A 10,163-nucleotide genomic window follows, 5' to 3' on the forward strand; every position below is an offset into this window, starting at 1 on the left:
TTCTTTCTTTTTTTTTTCCTTTTTAACTTTCTGTCATAAGCATTTTTTTAGATTTATTTAATATCATGTGTACAGGTGTTTTGCCTGCATGTGTATCTGTACACCATGTGTGTGCCTGGTGCCCACAAAGATCAAAATAGGGCACTGGATCCTTTGGAACTGGGGTTACAATCAGTTGTAAACCACCATGTGGGTGCTGGAAATTAACCTGGGTCCTCTGGAAGAGCAGTCAGTGCTCTTAACTACCGAGCCATCTCTCCAGCCCCATCTAGTTATTTTCAACCCCTACCTCGGAGCTCTTTCAACTCTACAGCAGATCCATTAGTCTCCATTTGGGTCCTCCCATGCTCTGCAGACTGGGACTATTTCCATATGGCAAGATGGTAAAATGGCAAGATGGTGGGGCCAGGTCAAGGATCAGACCTCTCATTGCCCACCATGCAGTGTCTGAAAGGAGCCAATTCCATATATCTCATCTGGAGAGAAGTTTTCGTAGTAGTTCATTGTGAGTTAAAGCACAATTCTCTATCAGTTTTATATCCCATAACTCCTAAAAATGTTTATATTTGACTTAGTTCTCTTTATAAAAAGTATAATTCTTTTTTTTTTCCCCTTAACAATGTAATTTTCCTCTTTTGGTGGGGGGGGGGGTGGTTTGAACCCAGGGCCTTGCAGTTACTAGGCAGATGCTCTACCACTGAGCTATATCCCCAGCCCTCTTTTTGCTTCCTTTTAGTTATTCTCCTGACCATTTAAAACATGCTTATTCATAGCTATGGCTTTTCCCACAGCAGTGTGATACCCTACCCCACCCCCACCAACAACTAGTGGCTTAGAAGAGAAACCACCTGTTCTTTGGGTCTGAGGCTTGGCTAGAGCAGCTGTTTAGCTGTGTCTGTGAGCATAGCTGTCTCCCTGCAGATCTGCAGACAGTCTTTGCAGGATTGCAGAGGCACAAAAGGACAAACTGAGGCACCTGAGGTGGCTCCTCTTTATTTATTTATTTATTTTTCTTGAGACAGTGTCTTGATATATAGGCTCAAACTCATGGCATTACCATGCCAGCCTCCTCGGTGCTGGGATTACAGGTGGGTGAGTACTACACGCTCATCTGAAACAGCAGTTCTCAATTTGTGGGTCTCGACCCCCACGGGGCCTGCAAATCAGATATTTACATTATGATTCATAACGGTAGCAAAATTACAGTTATGAAGTAGAAACTTAGTAAGGGTCCCCACAACATGAGGAACTGTATTAAAGGGCTGCAGCATTAGGAAGGTTGAGGACCACTGCTCTCCAGGCTTCTTATGGCTTAGTCTAGGAGTCACTTTCTCCCCATGTCTTTGGCCTCAAGTGTTCCTGCATCATAATTCAAGAGTGTAACAGGCCAGGTGTGGTGACACACTACTTTAGTCCCAACACTCTAATCAGGGGCAGAATGAATTTGAGGAAAACCTGATCTACTTGGAGAGTTCTAAGACATCCAGGACTACACAGTGAGACCCTGTCTCAAGAAAAAAAAAGTGTGACAGTGCAGTTGAGCAGATCAACGGAGAGTGGTACACAGTTGGAATCCTGGTCCTCTGGAGGGGGAGGCAGAAGGATCAGGAGGTCTAGGCCATCCTCCACATTATAGAGTTCCCGGTAAGTCTCGGCCACACGAGACCTTGACACAAAAACAAAACACTAAAACAGAAAAGCAAAAATACCCTTTGCATATTCCAATTTGTTCTATTGTTTCCTTCTTGTGGATTATTTGTTCAGAAATGGAGATGCTTTTTTATTTATCATATTTCATTTCGTTTGATGTACTATTGGCTTCTACCTCCCAAGTGCTGGGATTTCAGACATGTGCCACCATACCTGGTTTGTGTGATGCTGAGGATCGAACCCAGGATTTCACAGATGCTAGAGAAGCACTCTACCAATGAGCTACATCCCCACCCTGAGCTCTCTTGAGTTGTGGTCTTTCTTTTCTGCTCAGCAACGCACTTGAAAAGTTGTTTGTAGATGTCTGCCCAACAATTCTGGTAGAAGTAGGATTTGGGAGCTGGTGTGGTGGCATTCACCTTTTATCCCTGCACGTGGAGGCAGGGGCTGTCTATCTCTGTGAGGTCAAAGTCAGTTTGGTCTACACTGGTTTCTATAAAAGGAGGAGGATTTGGGGGTTCTGTCACCAGTTGTGGTGTTCCATAAATGTCCTTCCTCTTTTTCTGGGTTTCCCTTTTTCCCTATCTCAGCGCCCCCTTATATATCAGTCTTCATTTCTAAAAACCAATAAATCTGATAACCCTGTTTTTGCCTCCTCTGAAAAGTTATGTTGGGGGCTGGAGAGATGGCTATGGCTAGCCCTGTCCTGCTGTGTTCCTGGAATTGGTAGTCCCTGTACCTGCACCATTGTATTCCTGACCTCGTTCTACCCACCCTGTGCTTTTGCACTTCCTAGATGGTCGAGGTGGTAGCACTGATTGGCTGAACAGAAGTCATGGTCACACCTACTTGCTAGGTTCCAGGAAAGAGGTATCCACTTTGGCTTCCATCGTAGGAGGTCTGCCCTGTCTCTAACTTATTTAGGACTACCTCCCCAACAGGAAGGGCTCAGATGTCTCTGTGACATCTGCTAACCTAGAGATAATTCTCTTGTATGGGATGGCTCCCTGTCTGCCACCCCTTCCTGCCTCTACCCATCCTATTTTCTTTCCTGTGTCCCTAGCCTATGCCTCCTGCCGCGCTTTGAAGTTCTAGTCCGCACTGACTGGAGATGGAGTAGGGCTCTTCTGATGTCCTTTCCTTTTTATAGTCTGCAAATCCAAGCTCATAGACTTCATTCTTTTGTAAGGGTTTCCCCTGGGCTCTGTCAGAAGCTCTGAGTCCAGTTCACTTAAATTCTACTAGCTTAATGGACCCATGTTCTTGGTTCAGAAAATGTTGCAGTTGTAGGGATTGATTTTAGGCATTTGTGGCAGGGTCTTCAGGGAATTCCTGGACTAGGAAAGAAGATCTGGACACCTAGGACATCAAAATCCAGTTTGCAGACTTCTTTCAAAGACTTTCAGCTGCTGAGAAACCTGAGTTACTTGCATTTTTTGAGGCTCGTGACATAGTAAATAGAGAATTAGTAGAGTTGCCAAAAGGCTTGCATGTTTACAACACTGAGTAGTGTGTGTAGTAGGGAATGAACCTATGCCTTGCACGTGCTAGGCAAGAATATCACTAAGCCCATGGAATGCTTTTTTTTAATTGAAGATTTTATTTCATTTTAAAATTATGTGTATGTATACATGTGCACATGCATGAGTGCAGTGTATCTTTTTTTGTGTGTACATGTACACATACATATGAGTACAGTGTATTTGTATATGTGTGTACATGTGTACATGCATATGTACAGTGTGTTAATGTGTGTGTACATGTGCACATGCATGAGTACAGTGTGTTTGTGTATATATGTGTGTACATGTGTACATGCATATGAGTGCAGTGTGTTTGTGTGTGTACATATATACATGCATATGAGTGCAGTGTGTTAATGTGTGTGTACATGTGCACATGCATGAGTACAGTGTGTTTGTGTGTATGTGTGTGTACATGTGCACATGCATATGAGTATAGTGTGTGTGTGTGTGTATGTGTGTGTGTGTGTGTGTGTGTCTGTACATGCACACATGCATATGAATGCAGTGCTCAAAGAGGCCAGAAGAAGGTTCAGATCCTCTGGAGCTGAAGTTAAAACTACAGGGAGTTGTGAGCTGCCCGATGTGCATTCTGGAAAAAAACCTGGGTCCTCTCATAAGCAATGAGCCATCCCTCCAGCTCCTGAATGTTTTTTGAAAATATACATGCTAAACCAGGCATGATGGCATATACCTATCCTCCTAGCACTTGCAAGGTAGAGGCAGAAGGATCAGAAGTTCAAGGTCATCCTTGGCTACATTGCAAGTTTCAAGTTAGCCTGGGCTACATCTCAACAAATACCTCATACACACTGAAATCTAACTGTATGCTTAACACCATTGGGAAATGATGTGAAGAGTTCTACTGAGGCTGTGGCTGTGTTGGTAGAGTTCTCAGACTTGAGAACTTGCCTTCTCTGCTCTAGGCAGGTATGGCTCTGAAAAACCCTGCTTCTCTGTCCTTCTGGGGGCCTCTGAGCTTATTGGTTTTATTGGCTTAGTGCTCTGCCCTTGGCAGAGATCAGCCACCAGAGGCCAAAGCAGCCCTTTACATGGCTAGAGCCCGGCTTTTGCACCCATGATCTTAGTGTGGTTCCTGGGCAGCCCCACTGGGGAAGCTTTATGAGCCCTGCACTGGGCTTGGCTTCCTGTCTATGGCCCTCACACCCCCTCCTGGGATTCATCCTCTCGCCTCTGGAGAGTTCCTGTTTCTGGTTTTAGAGATTTCTTGGGTCGTGGCCAAGCTGGACTGATGGGGTTCCTGGAGCTCAGCACATAGGCCAGTTATCCAGGTCCCCACATCCTCGGCTCTTTCTACCAGTGTTTGCTCTGCTGCTTCCCTTCTGGGAGGTGAGGCGGAACAGAGGATGAAATGCTTTACTCTTTTTGTTCTGTTTTGCTTTGGATTTTTGGTTTTTCAAGACAGGGTTTCTCTGTGTGATAGTTCTGGCTGTTCTGGAAATCACTCTGTGGACCAGGCTGGCCTCAAATTCAGAGATCTGCCTGCCTCTGTCTCCAGAGTGCTGGGATGAAAGGCGTGAACTACCACTGCCTTGCTGAGATAAGGTCTTTCTAAGTAGCCTGAGCTGGTCTTGAAGTCACTCTCCTCCTCCCCCAATCTCTTGAGCAGCTGGTTTGACCGTCCTGCACCGCCAGCCCCGATAACTCACATTAAATTTAATGGAGGTATATTTCATGGGATTTTCTTTTTTTTTCCAAAGTTGTTGTTTTATTATAAAATGGAAAGCTTTGCCTAGGCCAAGATCACAACAAAATTAGTGTCTCTTGCATTTTACTTTAGGCATATGATCCATTTTGAGGGTGTTTTTGGGGGAGGGCATGTGACATTTGATTTTCATTTTTTGAGGATCTACATGAGGGTCTCAGGCTGGTTTTTAATTCAGTATGTAGCTGAGGATGATCCTGAACTTCTGAACCTCCTGCTTCCACCTCCTGAGTGCTGGGGTGACAGGCCTGCATTGTACCACTATGCTTGGTTCTATGCAGCCCTGTGGATCGGGCCCTGGGCTTCATGCATGCTGGGAAGGCACTCTGCCAACTGAGCACACTCCCAGCCCTTGTTAGTTTTTACACCATCACTCCTGTTATATGTGCCCCTGTCACCTGCCCTTTTCCATGTCATTCCTGCTTCCTGTATGAATTCCTTCCTTCCAAGTGCTAGGATTAAAGGAGTATGCCATGACAGCCTGGCTGAGAACCTCTCTCTCTCTCCCTCTCCCTCTCCCTGTCACACACACACACACACACACACACACACACACACACTCCTTCCTGCCTCTTCCTGAAGTCCTCTACCATGAAGGCTAAGAGCTCAGCATTATCTCCACCAGGGATGCCACGTAAGTGACTGAAGCTCCTTGGATTCCCCAGATGCAGGGTAAATCTGATGGCACAAAGGTCGGCTTAGCTCGTGCTCTGGATGTCAGGGTCCAGAGTCAAGAGACCAGCTCTTGTCAGTAGGACCGTGAGCTGAAGCAAAGGTGACAATGCCTAATTGCTGCAGGTGTCCTCTCTTCTATTGCCCAGATTTCAGACTGCACCAGCCCATACTGGGTGGCAGGTGACTTGTGAAAGCCTCCGGGATTTCAGCTGGGAACTAGAGGTCCTGGCTATTGAACCTCCCCACAGGGCACACACAGGAGCCAGGGAACAGCTTTATTTGGGGCTTTTAGTTGAATCTGAACAAAACAAGGATATATGGTGTGGTGAGATAAGGCTGCCTAGACTCAGATGCCAATCTGCATTTTGATTTGTTCTGGAGATTGAGATGACTCAGATGAAGCCTGAGGGTTATTAGAGGCATCACCACCTTACATTGTGAAGAGCACAAGAGTGGTAAATACAATGGTAGGTCAGGGAGGTAGAGTTCTAGATTATGTATAAAAATATAGACTACAGGGCTAGCTAGACGGATCAGTGGGTAAAGGTGCTTGCTGTCAAGTCTGATGACTTGAGTTCTAGTCTTGCAAGCCACGTGGCGGAAGGAGAGAACTGACTCTCATTAAGTTGCCCTTGACAGACACGCTGGTGTTCCGGCAGGACTGCCTCCCTCGACTCATAAACGTGCATGTGTGTGCACACACACAAATAAATGTAGCAAAAATCTTACTTATAAACACATACATTCTCTCTCTCTCTCTCTCTCTCTCTCTCTCTCTCTCTCTCTCTCTCTCTCTCTCTCTCTCTCTCTCCAGTACTGCTGACATCACACCCCAGGGCAGGAAGATTATCCAGTAACTGCTTCTGGGACTCTGAGTTATTTAGGGGCAAAAGTAGCATTTCACCTAATATTACACACAGATAGATGTTAGATGAATTGCTAAGTCATAAAATTATTGGGAAAAAAACTAGTAAATATTGCCACACAGGAATGAAATCTTTAGACAAAATAGCATATTGTGAAAAAATGTTTATACTGAATACATCAGAAGAAAGTCCAATAAACTGGCTGGGTGTGGTGGCACACGCCTCAATCCCAGCACTTGGGAGGCTGAGGCGGGAGAGTTGGCTTGAGTTCAAGACCTCTACTGTCCATACCCACTGCACTCAGGTGCACACACACACAGACACACGCTTACACAGCCCGGACTGTAGTGTTGGATTCTTTCTCAAGAAAAATCAAAACCAAAGGCAAGCCACCATAAACTAGATGGTTTGTAAACAAAACATTTCTTCCCTCACGTCTGGAGGCTGTGAAGTCCAAGATCAAGACCCCAGAAAATTCTACCAGTGAGGCCTCTGTCCTCTCAGCTGGCGCTTCTTCACGGAAGCAATGGAGGACCCAGCTTCGGACCTCTTCAAATACATGAATAAATTTATTTACTTTATATAGGTGGTGTTTGTCTGCATGTGTGTCTGTGCATTGCGCACACACACACACACACACACACACACACACACACACACACACACGGTTTTTCGAAAGCACAGGGCAGAACATATCGAAAACAACCCTGGGGGCTGGAGAGAGGGCTCAGTGGTTGAGAGAGTGCACTGCTCTTGCGGACGATCCAGGCCATGGCAGATGGCTCACGAACGTCTATAACTCCAGCTCCAAGGGATCTGACACCTCTGGTCTCCACGGCACTTGTACTCACACAGGCACAGGCACACACACACACACAGCTACATATGCATTCACAAAATTAAAAATAAACTAGCCAGGCAATGGTGGTACATGCTTTTAGTCCCAGCACTCAGGAGGCAGAGGCAGGTGGATCTCTGTGAGTTCAATGCCAGCCTGACCTACAGAGTGAGTTCCAGGACAGTCGGGGTTACACAGAGAAACCCTGTCTCAAAAAACAAAACAAAATAATAAATAAATAAAAATAAAAACTAGGCCAGGCATGGTGGTGTATGCCTTTAATACCAATCCTCAGGAGGCAGAGGCAGGGAGATCTCCATGATTTGAGGCCAGCCTGGTCTACAGAGTGAGTTCCAGGCTAGCCAATGGCTACATAATGAAGTTTCAATATACATACTTAAAATATTAAAACACACACACACCACCACCACCACCACCAAGGACAGCCTTGATATAGACAGAGCATGTCTGTTATATTGGCACTGGGAAGGGGGACAATGGTAAGAAGATCAGGAGTTCAAGGCCACTCACAACAAAACAGTAAGCTGCCCTCTGCCTAGGCTACATGACAGTCAGATTAAAAATAAAACAAGCAAAAAACCCACCCAAACTCAAAACGAAACACCACAATCCTGAACAAGAAATCAATCAACCTTGCTACTTCTTCAGGGCACAGGCCTGGAATGCCCTCCCCAGTCCCTCCCAGCACTGCCCCCCACAGCGCACCCCTGCAGCAGGCTTCTACCCCCTCCAGGCTGGGTTAGCTCTTCTGCCTTTAGCCTTGTCCATCAACTGCTGTTCTGTGACCAAAAGAGCACTGGTGGTGCCGCCTCCCCCTTTTGGCATATTGTCACCTCACATCCTCACAGGCATGCTCTTTCTCCCTGCTTTACCCCTTTAGAGAAGGAAGGCCGGGCAGTGGTGGCGCACGCCTTTAATCCCAGCACTCGGGAGGCAGAGCCAGGTGGATCTCAAGGAAGGCCCAGTGTTCCGTAGTGTGGGGGAGGGGTGTGGGGGAGGGGTGTGGGGGAGGGGTGGCCACGCCTGCTCCATAGAGGAGGGGATCCCTGGGTCTGGCTCCCTGGGCTCAGTCTCCTTTTGGACAGCTCCATCTCCACCCACTTGAGGGACGCTCTTGTCACTTCGCATAATTATCGTGTGTCCCTATTTCTGGGTCATCTACAGTGACTTTCTTTCATTACCAGAAAGAAAGCCCCTAAATTTCTTTCCGGTTACAATCTCATAAATTCTGACCCTTCCTTTCACTTTACTTCTTGGAAGCTCGCTCTTTCAAAGAAAGGAACTGGGAAAGCAGGTCTGCACAGCATCAATATCACAGTGCCATTTAGCACAGACGAACATGAGTTGGGAGCATCAGAGGTCCAATTCTGGAGTTCTGGTTAAGGAGCTACTGATAGAGCCCCTGACCTAAGCTGTGTTTCCAAAGGCATTTAACAATGTGGGGGAAAGGTTGGGATTCAAAGAAGGTGGAAAAGGCAGAACATAGAACATGGCCACATATATATAATATGTTTGTGTGTGTATAGTACCTGTGGAGGCCAGAAGGTGTCAGATCTCCTGGAATTGAAGTTAGAGGCACTTGTGAGCTGCCTGATGTGGATGCTGGGAATTGAACCTGGCTGGTCTGGAACTTGCTATGTAGACAAGGCCGGCCTAGAACTCTGGGATCTGCCTGCCTCTGCCAGAGAGAGTGCAGATGAAAGGCATGCACCACCATGTCCAGCCATATCTTTTATTTTTGAAGTTAACATACAAAGTAATGGGTTTTGTTGTGGCCTTTTTACACGTGTTTCTTTACACTTATTCTAATCCAGCAGTGGATCACTGTAGATGATCCAGGTCAGCCTGGATTACTGAGTGACCTTTTCTCACGAAAACCAAACCAAACTAACAACAAAAATCAAAGACAAACAAGAAAAAAGAATCATGAGGTCAGCAACCCAGTGACCAGTCAGCCAGCACACTTAAATCAGGAAGTTTTGATATTGCCCAGCTTGACACAGCCCCCCCCCCCCCCCCCCGTTTTGTTTACGCGTACTCCGTATAACCCTGCACTTCTCTGGCCTCCCCAGGAAGGCCACAGTGGTGAATCCAAGTGACTGGAATTCATCTTTTTATTAAATAACCTTGTGTCTATTCTGACTCACGAAAAATAACACGTCACTCATGAGCTTCAGACCAGGGACTGTGACACATTCCTCATGTCTAACTATCCTATTTCTCACTCAGCCCAGTCATTTCACAGGGAGAAACTGAGGCCCAGAGAATGGACAGAAACATAGTGAGTGTGAGAGATGGGCAGCAGACACCAAGTCTCCTACCCTGAATGGTGCTCTTTCTGGGACCCAGAGCTACTTTAGGTCTTGGTGGACTCTGGGGAGGGGCAGGTGGGAACAAGGGAGCAAAGGAAATCAAATGATGTAAAGTTACTATCCAGCCCCACCCTCAAGGAGACCACTGAGTTTTGCATATGTCAGTACATTCTCCCCCGCCTTCTGGACCCTTGTTTGGAAGTGAGGGAATCAGCAGGGTATTGGTCAAGTCAAACTGTATCTTCCTTCAAAGATATGCTGAAGTCTTAATCCCCAGGCTCTCAAAATGTAAACTTATCTGGGAAAAGGGTCTTTCCCGGAAATAATAAAATTGAAATGACGTCTTTGGATCAGATCCAATATGAATACATTCACACACACAGCGGTGTTAGGGGGAAAGAGAGATGTAAGGAGAGGGAGAACAGCCTGTGAAGATGGGGCTGATGCTTCTAGAATCCTTAAAAAAAAAAAAAAAAAAAGCAGAAAGATGTTCAAAAAACTACCAGGAGCCAGGAGAAAGGTGTGAAGGGATTCTCACCACAGCCCTAGGAA

This window comes from Peromyscus eremicus, chromosome 2 (assembly GCF_949786415.1).
Source record: "Peromyscus eremicus chromosome 2, PerEre_H2_v1, whole genome shotgun sequence".
NCBI lineage: Eukaryota > Metazoa > Chordata > Mammalia > Rodentia > Cricetidae > Peromyscus > Peromyscus eremicus.